We start from the raw sequence: 24,673 nt of genomic DNA, 5'->3' as shown, positions 1-24,673 counted from the left end.
AAGGTAGATTAAGAGCAGAACTGTGTACGAACGAGTGAAGAGGGGAAAAAATAAGATGGTAAAATAGCAGACTTCCTTATGATTCTTTTTTTTTTTTTTTTCCCCCTGCAACTGCTTGCTTGCTCCAGCTTTGAGGAGTGCAGTGTTTTGAGAGCCAGGAGCTGATCTGCACTTTGGCCTCTCGATTCTAGTTTGAAATGAATTCTCCCTACCCCACCCCTTCCAGCCACGTGAAATGAACGCCGAGCTGACAAATTGTGCTGCGCGCAACCCGTAGAGCCCCTCTCTGATTTCGTGAGTTTTGGATGACAAAGCACCGAAAAGCTGTGAGTGGCATGAAATGGAAAGGCCGGCCGGTATCGGAGCGTCCCACATCAGGGGCTTCCAGGAAGCCTTTGCTGGTTTCTGCGCCGAGCTCTGTAACTCTGAGTCAGAGTGACAAGTTTGATGCACGACAGAGTCACAAACTGTAATTACCAAAGATTTTCAACTGAAATTTTCAGTGGAGAAAGTTATGAATAGAAGGAAAAAGTAGAGAGCCTGAATAAATCTGTATTTTCTTTAGACGCAGGTTTAGAGCGGTATAGGTTAAGGATACAGAGGCAAAGAACTAGGCGTGGGTTACACGCGTTTTCTTCTGCAAGAAAAGATTCAGAAGAAAAGTCCAGCACTTGTTTCTATCCAAGCGGTAAAATAACCTGAAAATGTTATTGCTGTTTTTTCCCTTTAAAACTAACGTTCTGTTAGTTGAAAAGTGCTCTGTTATTAACAGTACTTTTTTCTTTTGCTTTACATTATTTACGGCAGCAAACATTTTAAAAAACCTGGGTTTTGCTCAGAAGCAGTGAAAGGAGGAGGTTGGCTAGCGATAAATCAAACTCTACATATTGCTGCAATAAAGCAACGGTGCTTTGTTAGACTTTGCCCCTGACAGGGGTCGTGTGGCGCCTTGCCACTGAAAATGGACAGTATCTCGGCTGGATTTTGTCATCAAATTTTTTGCTTTGTGTGGGTCTTAGGAAGGCCGTTGCTGATTAGTGGTTAAAGCAGTGTCGCGTTAACTGAGAAACCCGTTCTTTCTCCTGGCAGCACAGTTGACTTTCTCAGTTATGTTTGGAGAGTCGTTTAGTCGCTGTGTGCTTTAGTTTCCTCTTTGCCGGTTGGTTTATAGCTCTCTGGCCACCTCTGTTGCATGATACAGCTAAAAAGTGGGAGAGACAGGCCCTGAACCGCCGCACTCTGACTTTCAGTACAGAGACAGAGCAGGTATGAAATGCGGTTCTAAATTGTGAAAATAATTTAAATATTTAATTTTCATACCACTAGGGGACAAAGAAAAATTCAGAAACTGCTTTCAAAAAAAAAAAAAAACTATTGTCCCCAAGACAATTCTGAAGATAAAGATATAGTTCTTAAAACACAATGCGGTAATGCTTGAACGGAAAGGCCCATGCAAACGGTTATCAGAAAACAAGAAGTATTCCTGCAATTTCTTTTGGCACACAGGTCAGCCTGTGGAGGCAGCAGTAGCTTTGCGAAGCAAGCTGAAAATAGACAAGTGATATTCCCTCTGCAGTACTTTGTCAAATTGTTTAGAGGGCAGTTCTCCTTAGCAGAGATCCTCTTCCTGTTGCACTTTGACTTCTAATGCCAGATACCCCGGGGCCGGTTTGTACTCTGATATCTGAATGTTCACAAGATACCGTGCGTAGCTGTGGACGGTCTTCCTGGCAGTCGTATGAGGAGGGTTAGTTCCACTTCGCGTTTGGTCTACGCTCGGACCCGAGTCCCTTGAACGCTTCACCGCTGGTGTGTTTTGGGATGGCATCTGAAGGGGTCGTTGACCTCTGCGGTATCGTTCTTCCTTCCTCTCACTCACCAGAAATACAAGTTGCTTCAGGATGGTCCTTAGCTTCTATGTAAAGTGCTAGAGCTTGATTTCACAGTATTTCTATGTGTTCTTACGCACGCCACTGAAAGGCAAGGAGGCTGTCAACCAGGTGAATCCTGGTGCTGCCTAGTGGGTGAGCAGTTCAGCTCTGTGACACACAGGAGCCTCAGCGTCTCCTAGGGGTGCTTTCCGTACAGTTAGACCTCCTTGTTGTCGGTCTGGGCGCATGAGCAGCCGTACTTCAGAATTTACTGCTTTGAGCGGAAAATTGTCTTTAGGCCTCCCTTACACCAGCTGTTTTCATCACGGTGGTAGGATACGTGGGACAGTGCTGCCAGGAGGGAGCGCGCGCTCTGTTGGCTTTCGATAGCACCTCTCCAAGCGTATAGATTCGTGAATGCTTATCCCCCTTGGGAGCGGTTCTGCGGTCGCTTAATACCTCCCAGAGCCGTTTGGGTCTCCTCTGCCACGCTTCCTGTGGTGGCTGCTCGCTCCTTCAGTGTTTTGATAGGCTCTCTGCAGTACGCCCCGGTTTTGGTTGCGTAGGTTTCCATCTCACTGACTTTCCTAAACAGCTGCTCGTGTTTATTACCCAGTCCAGCCACAGCCAGTACCTGGTGGGTTTTCCTTGCCTCTTCCAGCAGGGCGGTGCTGTTGAGGCCGTGGGCTGGGGATCTACCGAAACGCGCCTGCTGTCGCTTACGGACGATGTCTCGGCAGGCCAGCGGCTGGGGGCGCACGGCTCAAGGCACTGAGAAAAATGCTCTGCTACCGTTTTGTTTTGGCATCTGCCTAGTCCCTGGCGGACCTGCCACTCATCAGCAAGTGCGCTTCATGTTGTCTTTCTGCCGTTAATACAGCGGCAATAGCCACTTGGAGACCCACTGAAGTGCGACCACTTGTGCTGGCAAGGCCCTGCATTTCCCTTTCAATTACAGCCCTCCTGCTCTGATTTACTTGCCGTCACCAGACTTTTACACAAAGGTTGGTACAAACTAAGGTTTCTGAAAGTGGCCCAGCGGAATTACTCCGGGATAAAAGCAGTGTTCACGAGACTCTCTTCACTGACTTGCGAGGTACCTTTAAACAGATATATGCTCCAGTGGTCCCAGTTCTGAGCTCAGTTTTTTTGGTGAAATTGCTGAACTGTAGCAGCTTTACCGAAACGAATGGCGTGGTTCTGGATTTCCAGTAGCGTCATTGGGATCAAGGTCTGGCTCACTTGATGCGATGGCTGGCTGATTACTCACGAATGTTTGTTGTAATATGAGCTCTAAATCCTCTCTATGTAGTGGTGGAAAAGATTGCTGTGTGTCATCTGTGCGCTTCAGTCACCCTTCTCGCGCAGGGTGTGATCTTGCGGTCAAAGGTATTGAGCCCGGAGCGTTCTTGCCCCGTTCAATAGGAATGTTCTCCGGTATCCTTTGGCGCTCGCTCTGGGTAGGACGGGAGATGACTTTCTATTTGACCTCCCTGTACAGCATTTCATCTCGCCTTACTTGCTGTTCTCTGTTAGGACTTCACATGCCCCGTTTGCCGAGCTTGGCCGGCCTCATGGTGCTTCTGCTCCTGGCTGCTTGTGTGTGCCACTGCTTGCTGCAGAGCCACGGCCCCTTAAATTTTGTGCAGCTCGTCTGGTGGCGGGGCAAGCGACAGTCTGCGGTGGGCGCGCAGGTCTGGGACGAAGACTACGCGTTTGAACTAGTGTGCAAACACCAGGCTGGGTTTCATGCCCTAGTTTCCTCTACTTTTGACTTAAACCCTCAAAATTCACTACAATCCCCTACAACTGTCAAGTTCTCTTTTCCTGTAGGTTATTTCGGCCTTGGCTGAGAAAAACCTCACGCCTGTGTAGCTCCCTTTCCTTTTCCAGCCTTCCCCTGGGCTCAGCTGCCCTCGCACGGCCCCGACGCGCAGGGAACCCGGCCGTAACGTCCCCTCTTGGCCGTGGGGATCCCTTTTATCAAAAGGTGGCCTACGAAGCAAAAGCACGTTTCAACGTCGTCAATGCCTTCTCATGTGCCCTTGCTATAATTTAGGACGGAAATTGGCAGGTACGATGCTAGGATACGGCACTGTTGTTTATTGTAGCTTGGTGCTTTTATGTCAAGGTAAAGAGCGATTTGTAGAGAAAAGCTTCTCACAACATTTAGAACGGCATGTATACACATACATATTTATATATATAAATATATATATATGTGATTGTTACCGGCGAAGGTTGAGATGTCTTTTTAAAAGAATACGTGCTTTTTAATGATTGGAAGATGCACTACTCTGCGAAATCTAGACTAAGTAAGGAAAGGTGGGAAAATTATATATGAGAAAGAAGGACTGTTTACTACTTCTTTGTAGTGGTAGTGTTTGGTAACCGGTTTCTAATGGCATATTCAGGCAAACTCTAATTTTTCTGGAATTTTGCCCAACAAAAGACAGCTGGAGTTTGAGAAAGCAGAAACCTCGGTACAGAAGTTATGTAGTTTGTTTACGGAGTTTGGATGCATTTGGTTTTTGAATCAAAGTTTTCCTCCTACTTTTTAAACACCGTTTCAAGTACCGTTTTATCAGACCTGAACAGAAGCTGTAAGAAATGACTTGCAAGTAATCGGACATAATTTTGTATGTTAAGTCCTGGAATTTTAGGGGGTTAGAATTTTAGGTGAATTTGACCTAGATGTATGAATAGCTTTCGCAGAAAAAGCAAATTTGGAAAAATCAAAATGCATCGTTTTGGTCCTTTTGGAATGAAACACTGCAGATGTTTCAAAATCACTTTTTAACTGCCAAACTGTAATTTAGTAAGTCTCAAGTGCCTAAATGTTACCTTTAGTTTTGGATTGAACACGATATTTTGGTGAAATCCTTTTTACAGAAATAGGTTTTCTTGTTGATTAAAGGATTCTTCTACCCTTTTTAATCCTGGCCAGTTGTTCCCACAGTTGTTTACAACTCTTTCGTATTCCTTTCTGCAGGTATTCACAGCTTTGTTTTTTTCACATCATTTTTTGTTTTAAAAACGTTTCTGTGAGCTAATGCCAGTACCAGACAAGGGGCATCCACCAGATACGCAAATCACTACTTAATTCTTGGTCACAGAAAGTTTGTTAAAATTAAAAAAAAAAAAAAAAACAGTTTGAGTGGCTAGAAAAGTAATAATTATTCAGCTGCAATCAGGACGAGAAAGAAAAACTTGTGCGTCACCACTATCATTAGAACAGCCTCTCCCGTAGCCCTAGTTCGTTATCGCGATGAAGTGTGGTGTGGAGAACGTAGAAACCCATGGGGAACGTGTGCTAGAACGTAGCAGTCTGGTCAAGGACGGGGAAAGGGGAAAGGTGGGTGCTCCGAAGCCTGTGTAATTCAGCTTGCAATCCGGCATTTCTGTGATTTGTCTCCTAAGACGTCTAAGGTACAGTAACAATGTCCAGTGCTATGGCTGCACATCAGTACATGGTGATTGTTTTAGTTTTTATGACTCGTCTGCCAGAAGTTATTGCAGGAAAGTCTGAACGGTCTCTAATTTATAAGTGCACTTCTATTAAGCGAAGAGTTTACAGGCACGCGGCAGATGATGTACAGCAGCGGAGAAGCAGTATCTCATCGTTTCTATTGCCGAAGGGGCTGTTAGCACTGAAAGCGTGAGCTTGCCCCTCTGTGTGTTTCGGAGCCTAGGGGAGACGCACGACCCCCGCAGCGGCTGCCTCCGGCGCAGCTTCGGGAAGGGCTATCGGTGCTGAATGCTCACTTGCGGCTGCTAAAATCGGAGCAGGTCGTCTGCCTTACCGTAACGCCGTTCGCGATTTCAGTGAAAGAGCTGGATGTTCACACGGTGAAACGTAAAATGAACTCTCTTGCTGGTACCTTACTTAGCGTCGAAGACGCTTCCTGGGGCCACCGCTTTGAGGAGCGGTAAGTTCTTGCTAACGCAGCTCATGGCAAAGCTTGCGCTTATGTCAACAGGCGTGCGATAAGACTGCCGAAACGTAGCCTGTAGGAAAAGTTAGCGTTACCATCCCATCGTTCAAATGACGGAAGTCTTATATAAAATATCACTGTGGATTTAAAAAAAAAAAAAAAAGGATGTAGCTTTGATTTCTACGTTATTACCCCCCAAATGAGTGACAACAGCAACTCCTTTTCCTCCAGGAGCATAAAACAACAGTGAGCAGAATAGGTTTCTTCAAGACGTAGGTTACTGCTCGTAGCAATGGATTCCCAGATCGGCATCCTCGGGGGGGAGGACGAGGGTGTCTCTCTCGCATCCTCAGGTCAGGTACCTGCGCCCCGGAGAAGTGAGATTTCACAAACCCCCGTATGGGTGGTATTCCCAAACAGCCAGTTCTAGGTTCCTGCCTGCTCGGTACGCGTGTGTTTTGGATGACGTTTTGTGCACTATGACGAGAAGCCGGATTCTTAATTCTAGAGCTTTGCTTTTTCAGTCTAAAAGCTTCTCTGCCGAACCCCACCTCACTAGGAACTTTCTGAATTCCTCACTTAAACTGGGCTGTAAGAGCAGGGGAAAACATCTCTCCTCCTGTGATCTGAATAGCGTATGCATATTCTCCCTCTCTCTCGTGTGCGTTCTCAAATTAAATTTTAATTATGCGTCCACGTCAGGGATTGAATCAAAATTCCAGCTGCTAAACAACAAAAAATAGCATAATTCCCCCGACCCCGACGACCCAACCCCCCTTGCTAACAATTGGGCCATTTATTATTCTACTGCTCTAAACAACTATACTATAATAGCCGAAATGAAACATTGCTGCACAGCTCAAGGTGCTTGTTTTTGCTGGTGTCTTCAAGGCATTCAGCTCAAGGTGATGTAAAAAAAAAAAAAAAATTCTAGTGGGGCTACAGAAATATGAAAAATGCGAGAAAACTTGCCGTGTGCTTCGTGGAAGGCCGACCATAAATTAGACTTTATAGTATTATGTCATGCAAACTGTCCATTCACATTGGGAGCAGTTATTTTCCAGAAAACTGGGCCAAACTGTTTTTTTTAATTACTGTTATTCTGTAAAGCACACCTTTGTATATGACATATAAAAAATATACATATATATATATGTATGTGTGTATATATATCCTTTTTGTACGTGGTTTCGTTTCATTCCTTAAAAGTTCTTTTCCCCGCCTCACCCTGCACGATTTTTTGCTTCTGAAATGCTGGGGATAAATGCTGAGGAGTTGTGGTAGGGACAGGCAGTCTGAAAATTAGTAACCCCGAGAGGCAGCAGAGCTGGAGAAACAAGAGGTTTGCTGGAGCAAATTCTGGTCTTCGCTAGGACGACGCGATACCAGACCAAGGCTGCTGCTCGGTCTGTGAAGGCAGATTGGAAGCCTCGTGCAGCAAAGCAGACTTGGATATAGACTCAAATACACCTGCACCGTTAGCCACCTACTCAGGTGACAGTGCTCGGGCACCAGTAAGCCCTCCGATAGACGTAAAATAACCAAAGAGAGTCCTCCACGGATCCAAATCGCACTGTCAGGCAGGAATTTAAGGGAAAAAAAAAAAAAAGTAAATAAGAGTTATTTCTCTTTTTCCACCCCTTCCCTCAGCTGTTTTGTGTCTCCAGGAGCAGACAGGTCCGGAGCCGTCGTTCTTGGGTCTAGGTCTGCCCATAAATTCGGTTCTGCTCCTGCTCCAAAGCTCTCAGCTTTGGCATATTGCTTATATTCATGGCTCGCTTCCCAAGCGGGACCATAAAGTACTCCCGAGGGAGTAGGTTCAAGAAGTAACTAAGGTTCAGCCTCCGTAGAAAGCGTGCTTGTGAGTACTTTGTAGGAGCAAGCTTCAGGTTTTCTCCGCAGTCCTTGGCTACAGGGTTTTTTTGTTGTGCGTGTGTGTGTTTTTGTTTTGTTTTTTTTTTGTTTGCTTTTTTTCTAACAAAGGCGGGCAGTATGCATCCTGTGAGTAAAATTAGTGACTTAAGCAATTTAAAACTGCACTGCGTTCTGTCATTATCGATACTTCTTCCCCCTTCTCCAAACTTCACGTTTCTAATAGCTGTAGGGAAAAGCAGGCTTTTGCCGGGAGTATTTCACTCATCTCTAATTATTCTCAACTAATGCAAGAAGTACAGAAATCATAACCACTCTTCTCCCCTATAAGATGGCCGCTTCACGTATTAGATTTTTGTCACCTAATGCCATTTCATAATTTATTTTAATTCCCCGTAAGCATATGCAGCAAGCAGTTTATGTCAGCTTGGGAAATTTTCCTTTAATAGTTTCCACGACTGGGAAGGTGGTTTGTTTGCTGTCACGCTCAATTTCTGTGGAAATTAGCGTTTCTGTCTTTTTGAGTCTTTGTTACCGAAATCACAGAAACGTGCTTCATCAAGGGGGGGGGGGGGGGAGGGAGTGAGGAAGAACAGGGCTTCATGAGGAAGATGGGGGCCCTGCAATGAACTAGAGCCTCTTAGAACGAGCTCTTTCGACAGGCTTGTGAGAAAAACGTTCAAATAGCAGCCTTGATTTGACCTTATTTTCCTGTTGGTGACTGTAGTTTCCAGATTAAAAGCTGTTTTCTTTTATTGAAATCGAAAAGTGCCAAACATTGAACTTGCTTTGTCAGACATACATCAAGAGAGAAAATATTTCAGTGCAACGACATGACCTGACGTTTTAAAGCGGATAATAAATGACACCTTGTCAATGCCACCGATTTATTATTCCCTCTCTTGTACCTCTGTGCCGCAGTGGGATACCACATTCTTTTTAATCATGGGCCCGTATTAGGCAAATTTTTACTGGGAGAGAATATAAAATGCCCCTGGTTGTTTCCCGCTCTCCTGACCTCCTAGCCGTCCCACTGGAGCATATAAAGACAAGGGCTGTGTTAAATTTTTCATTATTTTGTTCAATTTCTGATCCAATTACGTGAGGGTCTTCCATCACTTGCATGCACGCATATGCTCTAATGTCAGCTTCTGCACGTTAATCAGGCTTTTTTTATTCGGGGGACAGTGGTGCTAAATCATCCCACTGGGAAAAGCGGGACAAGAAATAGATGCAAACGAGTAAGTGGGAAGCTGCTTTTTGCGCAATCAGGGCAGGGAATCATTAGAGCGGGTGGCCTTCCAGTCAAGTCCAAAAAGACCTGGAAACGCACCAAGGTGTTGTGCGTCTTTCTTTGTCATCCACTTTTAAAAAAGAGAAGGGACTCTCTCTTCCGCGGCTTCGGTGCTTCGCTCCTTGTGGCGTCCCTGCATCTGCCGCTTGGCCTGTGCTTGGGAAGCTGCGCGTCTTGTGTCGTTCTTGTAACGAAGAGGCCGGCGAGCTGAAAATGTGTGGTCCGCAGTCTGTCTCGGGAGCAGTTGCTGCGGCCCGTTTCTGGAAATGGGATAGAATTCGGAAGAGAGCTTCTTCCGGCGATGCACGCCTCCTTTTTTATTGGGTCGTGGAGTGTTCGTCTTGGTCACCCTGCAATATTAGGAGTGAATGAAGGTTAGGCGTTCAGAAACGCGCAGCAGCCTCCCAGTGTGACGTTTATTGTTTTATTGCATTGCGTAGGGAGCGGCCTTCAAAATCTGGGAGAGCTCTGCGTCTTAAAGGCCCCGATCTCAAACTTCACGTTGGAGTTTAGCCCTGACGGGCCCAAACGCCCCAGGCTCTGGCGCTGGTGGATTTCCCCGGGTCTGCAAAGTTACGACTAGGGGTACCTTACGTGGAGGAACCCACGAGCTTCAAGAACGCAAAGTCGTGTTGTATCGTGCAGCCCCTGGAACGTGCAGCAGGGCCTGGTATCGGGAGAGGTGGACGCGTTTTCTCACGTTGCGGTGTGTTGCCTGAGCGTATGGAGGGCTGGGGTTTGCTTGAACCGCTCGGCGGCTTCAGGAGCGCAACTGGTTGCTGGACGTCTCGCGACGCGGAGAGGGCAGTTGTCTGCGGAGACGTTGTCTTGTCTTCCCCTGTGATGCTCTGCGGACTGAAATTAAGACAGTAATTATCTCTTAATTAACGTATTACTTCTGCCCTAAGAAGTAATAGAGCTTGCTTTGTATAACGTGGGTCTTGCACGTAATTGCCGAACGCGTATGTGAAGCCTCTTCCGTAACCAGTGGAAAAATCGGCGTGGATGTGCCACAGAGCGCAGAATAAATGGGAGGATTTAACCTGTTTTTCAGACGTTCTGGCGCTTGTGTTCCTATTTTTTAGCTTTTGTAATACCCAGGGAAGTCTCTAGTCAGAGTCACGAAAGCCAATAGACACTGATGTCACTGAAATGAATACCAGATTTTTTAGAAAACAGGACTGTTTGGACTTTTGTGTTAAGTAGTGGAGTTTTATTCTTTCATGCATCAAGCGCTGTCGATAGATAAACGTACTGGAGCTTTTATAGCACAATGTATGATTTCGGCTATTTCTTGCGCGTGGTTCAAACCCCGTAACCCTTACGGTAAGTGCCAACATTGTAAATGCATTTGGTGTATTTGGACTTCAGTCGCCTGTGTCATGCAACAGCTCCGTACTGCATCGCAGCATAGGTGAGAATACATGCAATATCGTAGCGTATGCTTAGGCCGCAAATTGTAGGCGTATATTTAAAGTCAAGTCAAATCTAAAATCAAGCAGGTGTGGATGAAAGATAGGAGTTTCTGGGTTTTTTTTTTTTTTTTTTCCCCCTTCCTCTGCTGAAGGTGAAATTGAGGGTCATTAACTCCAGGGTGGCTCTTGCCTCAGGGGTAGCCCGGTCCTTTTCCCCCAGTCTTACGAAACCTTCGGCTCTTTCTTTGTCATCCTTTTCTCGATAGGACGCACTGGGGCGGCACGTTGCAACGGACGTGACGACAAACCTCCCGCAAACCTGTCGCAACAAGTAGGCTTTGTGTGAGAAGCTGCTGAGACGCACCTACCTTTTTTAGTAACGTGCAGAGGTGTCACGCACGGGGCACTCGTGCTTTGGCACGCTCGTGCTGTAGCCCGCAACGGGGGGTTTGCTGGCCGCCCCCGAGCTCGCGGGGACGGGCGTGGGGCAGCGCGGGCCGAGTGCCAGAGGGGCTCGCAGCGGGGGGGGGGGGGGTACAGGGACCTCTGCCAAGCAGCGTCCGTTTCGTGTGTTTCGTCCGTTTCTGAAGGAAAACCAAAAATAAGCGCGACTCGGATGTAACGCTGCTTTTGTACGTAACCTCCCCGTCGATGCTATTGTGGCCTGCTATCGTGGACGTGTTCCTTGAAGTCCTTGTGGATCGCTCGAAGTTCTTGTCCTGCGTCGTAAAACGTCATATTCTGGAAGAGCAGAGGCGATACTAGTTTCCGATTCTTCCTTAAAAAGAAGGGCTGTTTTGGCTCGGGTTCTGGTCAAATATCTCTTGATGGATTTTGTCCTAACTGCATCGCACCTCAAGCGGCTAGGACAGTTCCGGTTATTCCCCAAAACCTGCTGCCAGGAGGTAATGTTAGCGATATTGCTTTACACCGTTAAATGACTTAAGTCGATGATGTTGCAGTCCATCTAGGAAAGTAATATTTGTACTCCGCTTGTAAACCGCTGGGGATCGCTGAGCTGAAAGGCATTACGCAGTCCGCACGAGACGTTATTCCAGTATCAGGGCTCGCTGCAGAGTGCTTTGTCCCTTCGTCAACACCGGTTTTGGCTGCAACGCGCCCCGCCAGTCCGACGGGCTGGGGCTGGCTGAGGTGGTCGCTCCGCTCCTCGGTGCTGCCTCTGTGCAATCGTGTAAATATAGTTTGAACGCCTGTGAGTTGGGACCCGCCAGGAGAGGTATGAAGGCTGGGGTGCAGCGTGCGGTAGCCGCGGCCAGCTGGCCCGCAGCCTGCCAGGGCCACGTCTTGGGCGCTTTCCGCTTCGGCTCTGCCGAATTTAAGGGGAGGTTTGCGGGGAGAAGTCTGAAGGGTTTCCCTGTAAGGTCGCAACGTGCATCGGCACCCTCTCGCTTCCACCGTAGTATTCCATTGCATTTCTATCGCTTGTGTCACTCGTTCTTCCGGCGTTGCCATTTAGAAAAAAATACCGACGGGTGAAGGCGGCATAGTGGAGATAGCGGGAGGTATCCCACGTGCAAAGGGGGAAAAGACTCTCCAGTTATGTTGCAAAAGCAACATCGAGATAGCTATACGAAAGAATGAGTTGTCATATAGAGACATTACCTGTCTCTAACTCAGCCATCCTTAGTGCATTAGGGCGTAATAGCTACGACACAGAGGCGATACGGTGCTTGAGTCTCCACGTTTGGCTGAGCCTTCCACACGAGGAGGTGTCCCTAGTGCAGCTTACCCTGGCCCGCGAAGGATAAGAGTTGAGTGACTGAAACAAATCACTTTTTCTTCTTTACAAGTAACGGCTTCTCTGCGGCCTCGGTAAGGGCGCGGTCTGCAACGTGTGCCGTTTGGGGCTTCTCGCCCCAAAAGCGAAATTAACAGATTACATTGGGCTGGCGGGAGGGAGGACAGCAGAAATGCAGACAAGCTGACTGGCAGCTATACCCGGAGCAACAGGCAGATGTGGTCGCGGCCCGCTGTCTGCACGTGCGGAGGGAAACGGAAGAACGCTGGGACATACAGCCGTGCAAGCTTCTCCAGCACGTACAGCGTTGTGTAGGCAGAACGTTTTTATCCTCCCGGTCAAAGAGAGAGCTCCTCTGTCTTCGGTAGGCTTGGACACAGGCAGAACGTAACTCAAAAGTTGGGAGAGTAGCATCTCCCTGTGAAATAACAAGCGCCTGTAGCCAAAAGCATCAGGAGGACTCGTTTAATAACGAAGACAGAGTTAGGAGTGGAAGCTTCGACAGGAAAGGGAAGGAGAAAGGATATCTTTTTTTGAATAGCCAGCTAAACTGAACGGCAAGGCAAAAGAGAAATTGCTGCAAACGGGGCAAAAAATCTCCGGAGAACAGTGACCTTTCAGGCAAGATGCAGCGAGCCGCAGCCTGCTCTGCTTGGCTCTGGTGTCAGTCCAGGACCGTTTTGCTGCAGCCTGGGATTATATCCTGGCCGGCAACGGGAACCTGCCTAGTGAGAGCTCAGCCTTTTTGCTACTGGAAAGTTCTGAAATGGCCAAGGCAAGAAATCCCACTGATGGTAGCATTAAGTAGAAATTGCCGTGGAGTACAGGAATCTGAAGTAACTTTAGGACTGTGGTTTTACCGCCGTCTCAGACCTTACCTTTTTTGTGAACTTTGTGCACGTTGTGCCTTTCAGTTGCCCTTTGTGCTTTTTGGCCTTAACTTTCCAGCCCCTAGCGACTGCTAACAACGCTACGTCAGCTGTGGCTTTAGCCGTTTCCCTAAGCGCTGCCATGGGAAGACGACCTTTCTGCCCTAGAGCTTCCGCTCTGTCTGCCTCTGCGTTTTGGTGGCCTGTTGCGACCGTGCTAGTTTCTGTCATGGCTGCGCATCCTGCTTGCAGAAGCTATCGAAACTTCCCAAGATAGGCTAAAGTCATTGATTGCTGCAGAAAAAAGTCACTCCTGTTTAGATGCACAGCAGCCTCATTTTACCTAAGGTAGCCTCGATAAGGAAATGAGAAGACGGGAGGATTAGAGTATGACAGGGAGACGGCAAAAACTTGAGGTCCAGACAGGAAATATTCAGGGGCTGATTTTCTCCTGTCAGGCCTGTAGATGTATATTTTTTGTTCTTGTCAACTTTGGTGGCATTTAGAGTGGTATGAAAAATTGTGTAAGGGAAAAATTCGGTGTCTGCTGTCTAGAGATTAAAGGGAAAACATTACGGGAGTGTCACGTGCCGCTTCTGAACGCGGCTCTCCCACGCGCGTCGCTCCCGACATCTGCAGCTGAGCTCGCACGCACACAACTTGGGAGGCTGTGAGGTCACCCTGTCTGCAAAGCCTCTTACTGAAGGGATCTGGTTAATCCTCATAGCCCCGTTCAAACTAATTAGGATAGATACGGACACTGAAGCGGAAAAACAGACCGTCCGTCCTTGAGAAATCCCCAGGGACACGGCCGCACAACTGCTGACGCTGGGGAAGGCTCTGCAAGAGGCTGCATAGCGTCGTTTCCATCACCCGCTCGCTTAGCGCCCAACTTTTAAAGGTGAGCTACCACAGCAAAGCCAAAAGGAAACCTAATGAAGCATCAGTTTCCTTGCTGGACTCCTCCTCTGACAAGGCAACGCGAGATAGCTGGAGGAGAAGGAAACTACAAGCATCCGGTTTTGGAAAGTCGTGTCACGCCCCTGGAATCGTCCCAGGGTCTGTTTGCTTCATCTGTGTTTGCTTCCTCATGTCTCAGCAATACTCATGGATTTTTTTTTTTTGGTTTAGTGCAGTGAGTGTGAGCTGCAGGTTTGATTTCCCCCTCCCCCCCCCCCGCCCCGCCCCGCTCCCACCTTAGGGAGGCAGAAAGGAGACGCAGTGGTTTATCTGACCAGTAGTTCCTCTTGCTCTGAATTCTTCTCCTGGGCAAGGCCAGGTGTGACCCAACCCATGCAAGAAGAAAGGACTCGCGTAAATATGTCTGAGAGGGCAGATGTTTTCTGTAGTTCCCGAGTCCTCGTTATGCAGTTTTTGACGACGTGGTCTCAGAAAGAAAAGGAAAAAAAAAAACCGCCAAGCCTCACACCTATATAGTCATATAGAGGAGAAAAAACCTTCACTCTGTAGGTCCTTCCAGGCATGGATTTGCAGGACAAAATGCGTAGTGCGCTTTTATGAGAATGTAGCGTTTTAGGGTATCGTCTGTTGCTTGGAAAAAGGAGAGAATTTGCAACGTCAAGTACTGCGTAATGCAAATTAAATTCACGTTGTTAAGTTTTTCACCTTTATGCACAGCGTGTCCTGGATTTTCAGGAGGGTCCCGTAGCATATTAAATGTTCTGGATGTTCAGCACTTTTCCGAAGATCAGGTCCTTTTGCTGTGTTGCCAGGGAGATGCATACATGCACCAGTCACCTGTAGAAATCTTGGCGGACGCCTGAAGAACTTTCGAAAGTGGTTATCATTAGAAATTTATTCCCTGCTTTTATAGTTTCGCCCGCCCTTACTTAAATATTTCTCTCAGGGACTTCAACGAACACGGGCACAGCGGCACGGTGGATTGTGCAGATGGCCGCTGCAGATCACGAGCAGAAACTGCCGCTAAACCGCCGTCTGGGCGTTTGCCCCGCTCTAGTGTCGGCACCGTTAGCGGGGGGGAAAAGACGTCGCCCGCCTGACCCGTAGAGGATCTATTTTTCACAGCTGCTTTAAATTCGTTACGGCTGTACCAGGCTAGGCTCTTTCACGTCGCTTGAAGGTGCGGCCACAGGGATGCGCACGCGAGTTATCCACTGATGCTCTCCAAAGGTCTCCTGTAGTTACGAAAGAGAATCTCTAGGATCCGAGTATCGCGTGAGCGCAGACGATTTGATCCGTGCTACGGCGTCGCGTAGTAGAAGTCAACGACACCGTGCAATGCATTGCATCTGTGAAATGCTACCTCCAAACATATGAGATTTTACTTCAAAATCTTGCAGGTAGCTTTTCTGCATTTTGCACAAGCAAATTAAAAACGGTAGAAATGCCTGCGCTCTTCACACGTGAAACGTGATGGAAAGCAAACGCGACTGCGCAATGTGCAGTTTGAAGTGCCGGCAGACGTTGCTTTCGAGCGAACTTCTTCCGCTCCTTGGCCGCTGGCTCTAGTGATTGCCATCTAAAGAGGAAGATGGAGCAACTGTGCATGTCGTGGATGCTGGCTGTCGGTGTGGAACGTGCAAATGAAATCGTAGCTAATCCTCAAAAGCCAGCGCCTCCAAACTGCAACGGGTGCGCTCAACTTTCAAACGCGGTTTGACTGCAGTTTGTCTTTGGAATCAGCATCCTTTTCCTTAGGCTGGAGACGATGCGAGTTCTCCGCGTTAAAAACGGAAAACACAGGTGGCATCGACAGCTGAACCCAGCTCACTGTTGTACCAGGCCTCAAGACCACCAAAACAGCATGCTAGTAGGCAACTAAACTGTGTGCACTGTGCTAGAAAACAGAACGTCAAGAAAACGCTTCGAGGTTTGCGCCGCATAATGCGCTAGAAACATTGTTCTTTCCTCCTGCTTCTCCCCTCTTTGCCCCGGGGAGTACTGTGCTTGCAGAGCTCACGTTTGAGCTCGCAGGTGCGCGGGTCGATCTCGGTGGGCAGTGGGATCTTCAGGGCCCCCCGCTCAGAGAGTATACAAGTGTGTGGTGAGAAGACGGTGTGGCTCGGATGCTGCTGAGATGCCAAAATCTTTGCTTGTAGTAATCGCCTCTTGAGGATTATTGCCGGCATATTCACAAATCTGAAATATTGCAGGATTTAGGGGGTCTCAGAGACGGCTTGTAGCTGACTTTTGCCATTACTACCGCCCTTCTGCTGTGCCAGCAGATCTTGGATGCAAGCAGCCCTCTGACCTAGAGCGCTTATTGGTAATTAGGTATCCAAAGGGTAGTAGCGATAGCGGCAATCTAGTTGCAATGCGTCTCTCTCTACCTGGAGTGCCCATCTCTCTCCCATTAGAGTGATGAAGCTCTGAAATGTGGAGCGCTCACAGCCTCTGAGGTTTGGAAATAATTAGCAACACGGGGCAAAGATCCCGCTTTCTGCGAGCCCCATCAGCTGATCTGTCACAGGACCAATGTGTTTGGTTTTCTGTTATTAACTAAGTTGCGCTGTTCGTTATTTGCCAGTATTTTGCCAGCTGCCAGCACACTGTAAAAACGGTTGTACAGCTCGAACACGCTGCAAAGACGCGGACAAATTGCGCCAGTCTTTGATTGCCGTTTGCACGGCTGCAGCACGTAGGAATCCTTGCCGTGCAACCGAGCCCTGTCACGCGAGGAGCTGTACAAACCAGGGCGAAGCTGTGTCTGTCATACTGGATAGCAGGCACCAGTTCCTCACTACGTCCTTTTCTGTATTCCTCTTCCAGTAGGTCGTCGGTCGTTTAGGTAACTTCCCCGTCCTTCCCGAGTACCAAGAAGGAACAGAAGCTCAGAAATATTTTATATCTCGTGTTGAGCATCCAGCCCTTTCGGAGCAAGATCGGGATCGGCATCGGCAGAACGTAGCTCTAGGACGGGGAGGTATGACACCTGCCCTCAAACGTCACGGACGGCGAGCGCTTGACCAGCCTCTGCGTTGGGCGCATTGCTATGGGCCGGCAGGGAAACGCAGCCCGTTCGGACTCGCACGAAGGCGCGAGCACCCGGGACCGCCTCCTAGGCGGTTTGCAGGCCGTGGCGTGTCTTATTGCCGGACCCTTGGACAAGGTGCCGGGAGACAGCAGGCGGGTGGCCCTCCGCGGGCGCCCCGTCCTTGCGGGCCGGGTGAAGGCTCGGCTCTGGCGTTGGAAAGCTGTTTCTTCCGACCCGCTCGTGCTGGGGTGCCTCACGCTCGGGGATGTCCCGAGGGAGTGGGGAACTCTGGGATTGACCCCAGATTACAGTGTTTTCATCTGGAGAGCTTCTCCAGGCTCAGCTGGAAAGCTAGCTGCGCTCGGAGCGTGCGTTTCTTACTGCGGTTTTCCTCCGTTGGAAGCGTTTGTCGCTTGTGTAGGTAGGAAGCCTGTATTTGTTTGGCTGTGCCTTTCTATTGGCCCGGTTATTTTATAGGTGTCTTCCAACGAGCTCGCGCTTGTAGCAGCCTGCAGGCTAGTGACGGACAAATGCAGAGCGCAGCTGCTCAGCTCGGGCATGTTTGTTAGCCGTTTCCTACTGACGGCTGCGTGGAGCCTGTTCTTAAAATCCTGCCAAAAACGGACCTCCCGCATTTTCTCTGGGGGACCCACTGCGGTGCTGAGCTATCCTTTCGTGCTGTAAGCTGTGGCTCGCAGGTTTATGTAATGCACAGGACGGCAAATGCTAGCCTCGTGAGCGGAGAGCATCCGGACTACTGTAAAGTGTTGTACCGGGGTAAAGAGCGGGCTAAGGAAGGATAAACAAAAGACTGTTATGTTACCGATCCTGAAATTACGAAGCCATTTGCAACCAGGTTTAAAAGCGTTCTGAGGCATTTACTCGGCGTTTTGTAAACGAATTGATTTGGATGTTGAGGTTGCTGCGTGGCACCGAAAGGAAAGAGTTTAGCGGCTGGCTGGGGCCTGCGCACCAGATCTCAGGTTCGTAAAGCAAAACTGAAAGTTGTGTATGAAAGCGCGAACTGAGGCAGTTTCCGAAACTATTCCTAAACCCTGAGCGTCGAGCAGATTTGCGTCACTTGAACGGCGACTGCAGTGCGTTACTTGTTTCTCGCTGTTTGATGTTATTTTGCAAAGTTTTGCAGCGTTTCACGTACAGAAGTACTACTTTATTGGGCCGCGTAGTGACCCAATTCTGGACTTCTTAGCCTCGGCCACGTTACGGTGGATGGGTGGGCTGAGGAACGAGGAAGAGCCCTCGTATGTCTTAACGGTTTACACGGGGTGTGGACCATGTAGGATTAACGATAACAACCTCCGGGTGCTGAAAGTGAAGCGGGAGCACAAATGCTTGAGCGTTTGCAGAGCCAATGGACCGAAACATTGCCTCGCTACTTCCGCCCTGAAACATTTGCAGATTATCCGGACCTGGTTTTGGCCTCAGGTGCAGAAAGCAGCCCGCTGCAGTGGTGTCCGTGACACGCCGCGTGGCGGTTGCCTTGCGCGCTCGCTAGCAACGCGGATGGGAGCAGCGCAGGAGCTGTGTAGGTGCCCCCGCCAAAACACTGATAACGGGCAGAGTTTGGAAGGAGGCTTGCCGAGGACAAGCCAATGCCAATTTCTGAGCTCCCTCCGCTTCCTGCCTGTACCCCAGCAGCACCTTCCTCCCAGGTTTCACAGTCAGGTTGTCGTAAAGCAACGCATGTGTGCAAAGGTATTGCATGGCGAGCGTGGGTGCTTCTGGCTAAACCTGCAGTGCCCAAGGGTGGGCCTTTGCATACCAAGCCCCTGAGGTACAGGTGCCAGTCCGGCTCTGCTCATTGGCATGTGTTTCGTAGTTTGCCTTAGCTGGTCCATGGATCAGGCTCTCTGAGCGCGGGGAAGGTTACCGTGCTTAGTCCTCTTATGGATTTCTTTGTGTTCGGGCAGTACAAGGAGGCCTGCAGCAGTGTTAGAAAACTTTGGCTATGTAGAAACCGGCGCAATATTTACTGCCAGTAGTAAACATGTGTAATTGTTATGCTGTGTTCTTCAGATGATATTTCTTGCCTTGTTTTAAAAACGTCAGTTCCTCATGGGAGGGAAGGAAGGAAGGAAGGAGGGAAGGAAGGAAGGAAGGAGGGAAGGAAGGAGGGAAGGAAGGAAGGAGGGAAGGAAGGAAGGAGGGAAGGAAGGAAGGAGGGAAGGAAGGAAGGAGGGAAGGAAGGAAGGAGGGAAGGAAGGAAGGAGGGAAGGAAGGAAGGAGGGAAGGAAGGAAGGAAGGAAGGAAGGAAGGAAGGAAGGAAGGAAGGAAGGACGGACGGACGGACGGACGGACTCATTGTGGTTTGTGTTTGGGCATGTCTTAGCATGTGCCAGACCACCTGACCTGTGCTGCAACTGGAAGCTGAGCTGAGGACCGTCCCAGGTGCAGCAGCTTAGCTCATTGCTCTCAGCAGCACAGAGGGTGAAGTCTCCTTGTTCCCTGTGCAGTCCATGCCAGAGCTGCTGTTGCACTCATTTGCTTGCTCTTTTTGTTTTTCTCCCCTTGGTGCCTTCTGTGGACCTGAAGCCCTCACCAGGCCTGTTGCGGTCCCTGTGCACGCCCAGAGCCAGCAGAAGTCTGCCTCCAAGTAAGCAGACCCCACTGGGCCAGTAACCTCCAAAATAATTGAAGTACACATCGGCACATATCTGTAGCAGTGCCCTTGTAAGGGGAGAGGAAAACTATAAGACGTCTGACCGATTTACTGATGGTTCTTGATACGTGTCTGTGCTCTTGGTAGCTGCAGCAGCAGTAGGGACTGGGATGCAGTGACCCAGCCCAGAGGTCTGCGTTGGCCAGGTTACCTTGACCTTAAAGTGTATACGTTTCTGCTGCTGTTTCTGTACATCCCTTTTATCTGCATGAGGCAGAAGAAGAAACATAAGGAGACACAGGCAAAGTCGTTCTCAGTTACATCTTCAGCTTTATTTGGTTACCTGAAAGTCCAGGGACGTTTACTCGTGCGGGAATACCATGCCAGAGAGTTGCCTCTCTCTCTTTTCAGAGAAGAGGTTCACGTGACTCTGGAAAGGCACGCAAGTTTCTGGAGGATCACCTGATGTGAGGGCTGGAACACGCTGAGACTGAGGAGCCGCGCGTCTGTCCCCCGCCCTTGAGCTGCCTTGCGGTAAGTGACTTCAACGGTGTCCGGAGTTTGCGCCACTTTTGCCTTCTTCGCTTTCTGTGCCTTTGTTTAGCTAGGGAACACACAGGACTTACCGTTAGGTGCAACTCCGTATCCGGGTGAAAAATCCCAGCGACTCACCAGTGCTTTACCACTGGGAGCGGCCAAACGGCACAGGGGTCCAGCTAGCGCCATTTAAACACATAGTGCCGCAAGCTCCGTGCCTCATTTAGGTCATCTCTAAAAGGGGAACAACAGTGGACACACACACACATAACAAACCACTCCTGACTTGCACGTGGAAAAAAAAAATAGCCCACTAAGGCACATCGTTATTTTACTTTTCGATGTCCAAGTGGTCTGCATAGCCTAGGGAGTGTTTGCGTTTTTATGAATGACAGATCTTACCAGTGGCTTTGCCACCGACACAAGAGAAAACTTGGGCGTGCTCAAGTACGCCTTGAAGGCAATGCTGCCTTTGGGGATCCCTCACTAACATAACGATGAACGTGCTGCGCGTTGCTCCAGACCGCCGTGCGCCGGGAGACGTTTTCCCAGCGCACCTTTCGATTAGCATCTAATTGACATGCTGGCAGAAAAAGGGTCCTGAGGAAGACACAATAGAGTCTGTATGTTTGCACATAGTCTTCTCTGAGGCCAAAGTACTGGCTCCAAAAGCAGTCACCTGCTGGCATATCGGTCAGGGCTAGATAGCGATGAGTTCCTTCTCCCAGTACTGAACCCGTGTGCGTTTCAGCGAATAACAGTAGGAATGATACCATTTTCCATCTCACACAGGTGTTGCAGTTACTGTATGAGTTGGGCTCAACACGTCACTTGGGTAAAACTGCTTCCTCCCAGCCCGGTCTGCCACGCAACCGGGAAGTTTACCTTTTACAACGATGACACCGCTCCATGGGGTTAACGATACAATAGCGAACGTTAGCAGATTTTTTATCCTTAGTTGCATCCTTTTGGGCTGCCAGGTGGTACAGAAACAAAACAGCGGCAGCTTCCAGCATCTCACCACCGACTCGTTTGTTGCACTTTTCCCCTTAAAAGTCCTAGGATACTAATTATTCTCTTTTTTAACCTTTGAAAACAATCGTTGGCAGCTTGTCTATCTCACCCCTCTGGATTTTCAGCTCCCCACATTGCCCAGAGGCTCGACGTTCCAGATGATAGATAGATAGATATCTGCTTCAACTGCAGGAAGCATCAACGTCTCCGTGCAGAAGAAACACCCCAGAAGGATACTTGCTATTCCAGGTTACTGTAAATAGCATTCACATTCGTTCCGTATAACTGAAAGACATCATTGTAATTTAGGCTTTCATGCCAATTGCAAACCCTTACTATTACAACCCCTTCGTGCCAGGCGCTGCACAAAGGCGGCGAAAAGAACGAGACTCTGAACTCCACAGGATGGAGACAACACGTTTTCCAGGTACAACATGCAGACAATACAAACAGGGAGGAACGCGCAAGGAGCCCGTGGCCAAAACGCTCGTGTGCTGTTTCTCACCATCAGGCTAACCACTTTTGTAACATCACAGAAAACGGGATTGTATTTTCACATATGAGGACAGATGGGAAGAGAGCTAGAGCAGCCGCTTTAGCTAAGGGAGAAGCGATTTTCAGCAAGACGCTGCCTGCGTACGGGCAGTCTGAAAACATCCTTTTCCCGAAACCAGCGAAAGGCACGCAGGAGTACTCGAGGCGGGAAACGATCGGAGCCGAGGAGAGCGTTAGCCGTGGAGACAAACGGAAAAGACCACCTATGAGCGTTGCCACTTACCGAGGCACAGGGACCGAAAAACCTCTCCGAAGTTCCTCTGCGCTCTAGTCTTAGCCCGGATGCAGGGCATGGCGATGTCCCGGCGGGAGCAGGGACGGAGGTTTGGGTCACCGTGCTCTGGAGAGGACCCAGCAGGGAGGGCCTCCAACAGCCGGATTAGGTACTTCTGCTTGCTCTTTCCAAGTTTGAGAAGAAAGGCTAGATAGAGAGGGGTCGGGGGACAAACTGAAACTGCAGTTTCGAGGAGAGCGCTCAGGAAGAGAGGTGCAGGTTTCTGACTCGTTACCGTCTGTTGAACTGGCATTTCTCCGCGACTTTTACAAATGGGCCTGCGCAAAGAACTCGGGCTATGACACGTTCTGGTAAGTACTGTTTTGCAAGTTATTACATAAGGCACAGTACACTAGTTTCCCCTCCAGCTGAGAGCGTACATAGAGTCACTGAGATCATATTTGCAGAGGCCGTGTTATGATCACCAATTCTACAGAGCGCTGCCTCTGGGAAGCGCCACTCTGCTATTGGAGGGGACTGGCTCCAACCGGTGACGGTGACGTCTGAAACGAGACTAGTTCGGTTCAGAAAATTTGGAGAGCCGCCAGGTCCCGTCGAACTCAGCGGATCAAGTTCTGCTGTTTTTACACATGAGCAGCTGCGTTGCCTTCATTAGGGTCGCCTGTGTATAACAGGATACGTCTAATAAATATGATGATACTGGGAAGCTGGGATTCCTCTGTATCTATCTGTCTGTCTGTCTGTCTATCTGCTTTAGTGTAGCATTAGATATCAGTTTGCCTGCATCACGCGTGTCCGTAACACTGCAAAATAAAAACGTAGTAATGCCTAGAAAGAAAAATAACTTGAGGAGATGGCCGAAAGCTTTGAAAAAAAAAATCAAACAGGTTAAACAGACAGAAGAAGGGAAAAAGCAGATCATAACGTCAAAGCAAAGAGCCAGGGCCAGACAACAAAACTTAGCATCTCTGCTGCCCTCTCGCCGAAGGCCTGACTTAACGGCGCGCTGAAGAATTTGAAAGGCGGTTATAGCCGAGACAGGGTCATTCCGGACCGCAGGTGGGATTTTTCAAGCACAGGTCGAGCACTGTCCCCAGGCCGTGATGTCTTACCTGTAACCTTTAGCGGGTGCGCAGGTGGACCAACCCTGGCGTTTCTGAAGGCACTCAGGAGCTGACGCGAGGACGCGCGTTTTCCGTCACGGAGATGCGTTTCCTACCTCGCGTCGCGCTCGTGCGGTTGCCGTGCGCGCTAACGCCAGACGGTCGGTCTACCTAGGCGGACTCTCGTCTTGCATCGTTGCGAACAGGGCCGACAACGCAACTGCAAGGAGCTCTTGCAAGAGCCGTTTTAAATCGATTGTTGTGCTGTTCTGCGGCTCCGGTTACACAGCGCTCGTTAGCGACAACTGAGGCACTGAATAAGGCAGACCCGTCAGGCTTCCTGGCTTTGAAAAGACAGATAGATTAGTCTGGGCAGAGTGCCACGCGAGACTGGTTGCATTACTTGCAGGACTCAAACTAGCTCAGAGAGAGCTAGCTAGGGTATCCCCGCACAATCCTGTAGCGTGCCAGCCAGATGTACCCCTCACACAGACAAATGTTTTGAATTGGCTTTGCTTGTCATACGTCAGTTAAAATACTCTGGTAACGCGGACAAGCGGGGTAAAAGCGTTACCTTATGCTTTTTTCCCCCCGGTGGCTGTGCTCCGAGGGAGGCCGGCGACACTCACCTCCTCCACTGCAAGTGGTGGGCGCCTCCGAAGTCGGTGTCTCCGGTGCTCAGTCAAATTCCTCCCGAGGGACTCACGTTTGCCATCCGGCCCCGGGAAGCGAGCGCGGCGCTCGTTCCGGCGGTGCACGGCACTGCGGTCGTGTACACGGCACTGCGGTCGTGTAAGGTGACGCGAGGTGACCCTGGGGGAGGAGAAGAAAGACCAGGGTCATCTTGCCGCTTTCTCTAAGCCAGGACCAAGCCGGACTCAGCGAGGGGACACCACCATTAGGCTACAAAGTAGAAGGTCTAGGACACATTCACTCAGCTTCCCATTGACTTTCTGCATCTTCAGAAATGTCATTAAAAACAAAAAAATTTTACAACCTATAGGTTGTAATCACAGATCTCCAATTTGACCAGAAAGGAGAGAGAGATAGGTATTCATTAACCCAGACAAATCTCCAATAACTAACTAAAACATGCACTGGGAATACAGTGTCTTGGAAGTCGTTCTCCCTCTCAAGTGTACTTTTTTTAATATAATTTTCTCCTCTATGTCAAGATAAAAAATAAACAAAAATCTTCCACATTAAAACCTTTCCGGTTTTGCTTGTTTGTGTTTAAATGAGCGTGAAAGATGAATTGCAGAGAAAGAGAGACTTAGTAACAGCAGTATAGGCCAGCAGTTTGGACAGTCACGAGACAGACAGATAAATAACAGCTAATTTTTTTATATAGAACAGCCTCAAAAGCAGAGACCTGTCCCCTATTCATGCTATTCTGCGTGAATAGCATTCACGCAGAGGACCAACCTTGACAGCTTCAGACTCAAGTAGCAGGAGGAGGACTGGAAAACTCGTTTTCCCATTTCCCAAGGAAACGTTCATGCCGTACAGCTGTTTGGAAGAGGCAGGGTCAAATTTGGAGCACAGCAATGAATCAGTACTTTCTTAAAAAAAAAAAAAAAGAAAAAAAAAATTAGGAAATAGGTCAGTGAAGCTGGGAAGCATGACAGAATAACAGACC

At 49.0% G+C, this 24,673-nt stretch overlaps 1 long non-coding RNA gene across 2 annotated transcripts in view; it reads left to right on the top strand.

The window, feature by feature from the left end:
• The window catches only part of LOC138067142 (uncharacterized), a 101,868-nt gene extending 77,631 nt beyond the window's left edge, over nt 1–24,237 (top strand). Inside the window, exons 4-5 of one of the 2 annotated variants that reach the window (XR_011140837.1) lie at nt 20,002–20,124; nt 21,267–24,237. This is a non-coding gene — a long non-coding RNA (uncharacterized lncRNA). Of the gene's footprint in view, nt 1–20,001; nt 20,125–20,919 lie in introns of both variants that reach the window. The other variant, XR_011140838.1, reaches the window with a different exon arrangement.
• The last annotated feature ends 436 nt before the right edge of the window (nt 24,238–24,673 follow it).

The sequence above is a fragment of the Struthio camelus genome, chromosome 4 (genome assembly GCF_040807025.1).
Source record: "Struthio camelus isolate bStrCam1 chromosome 4, bStrCam1.hap1, whole genome shotgun sequence".
Taxonomy (NCBI): domain Eukaryota; kingdom Metazoa; phylum Chordata; class Aves; order Struthioniformes; family Struthionidae; genus Struthio; species Struthio camelus.
This window is presented reverse-complemented; position numbering and strand designations above follow the sequence as displayed.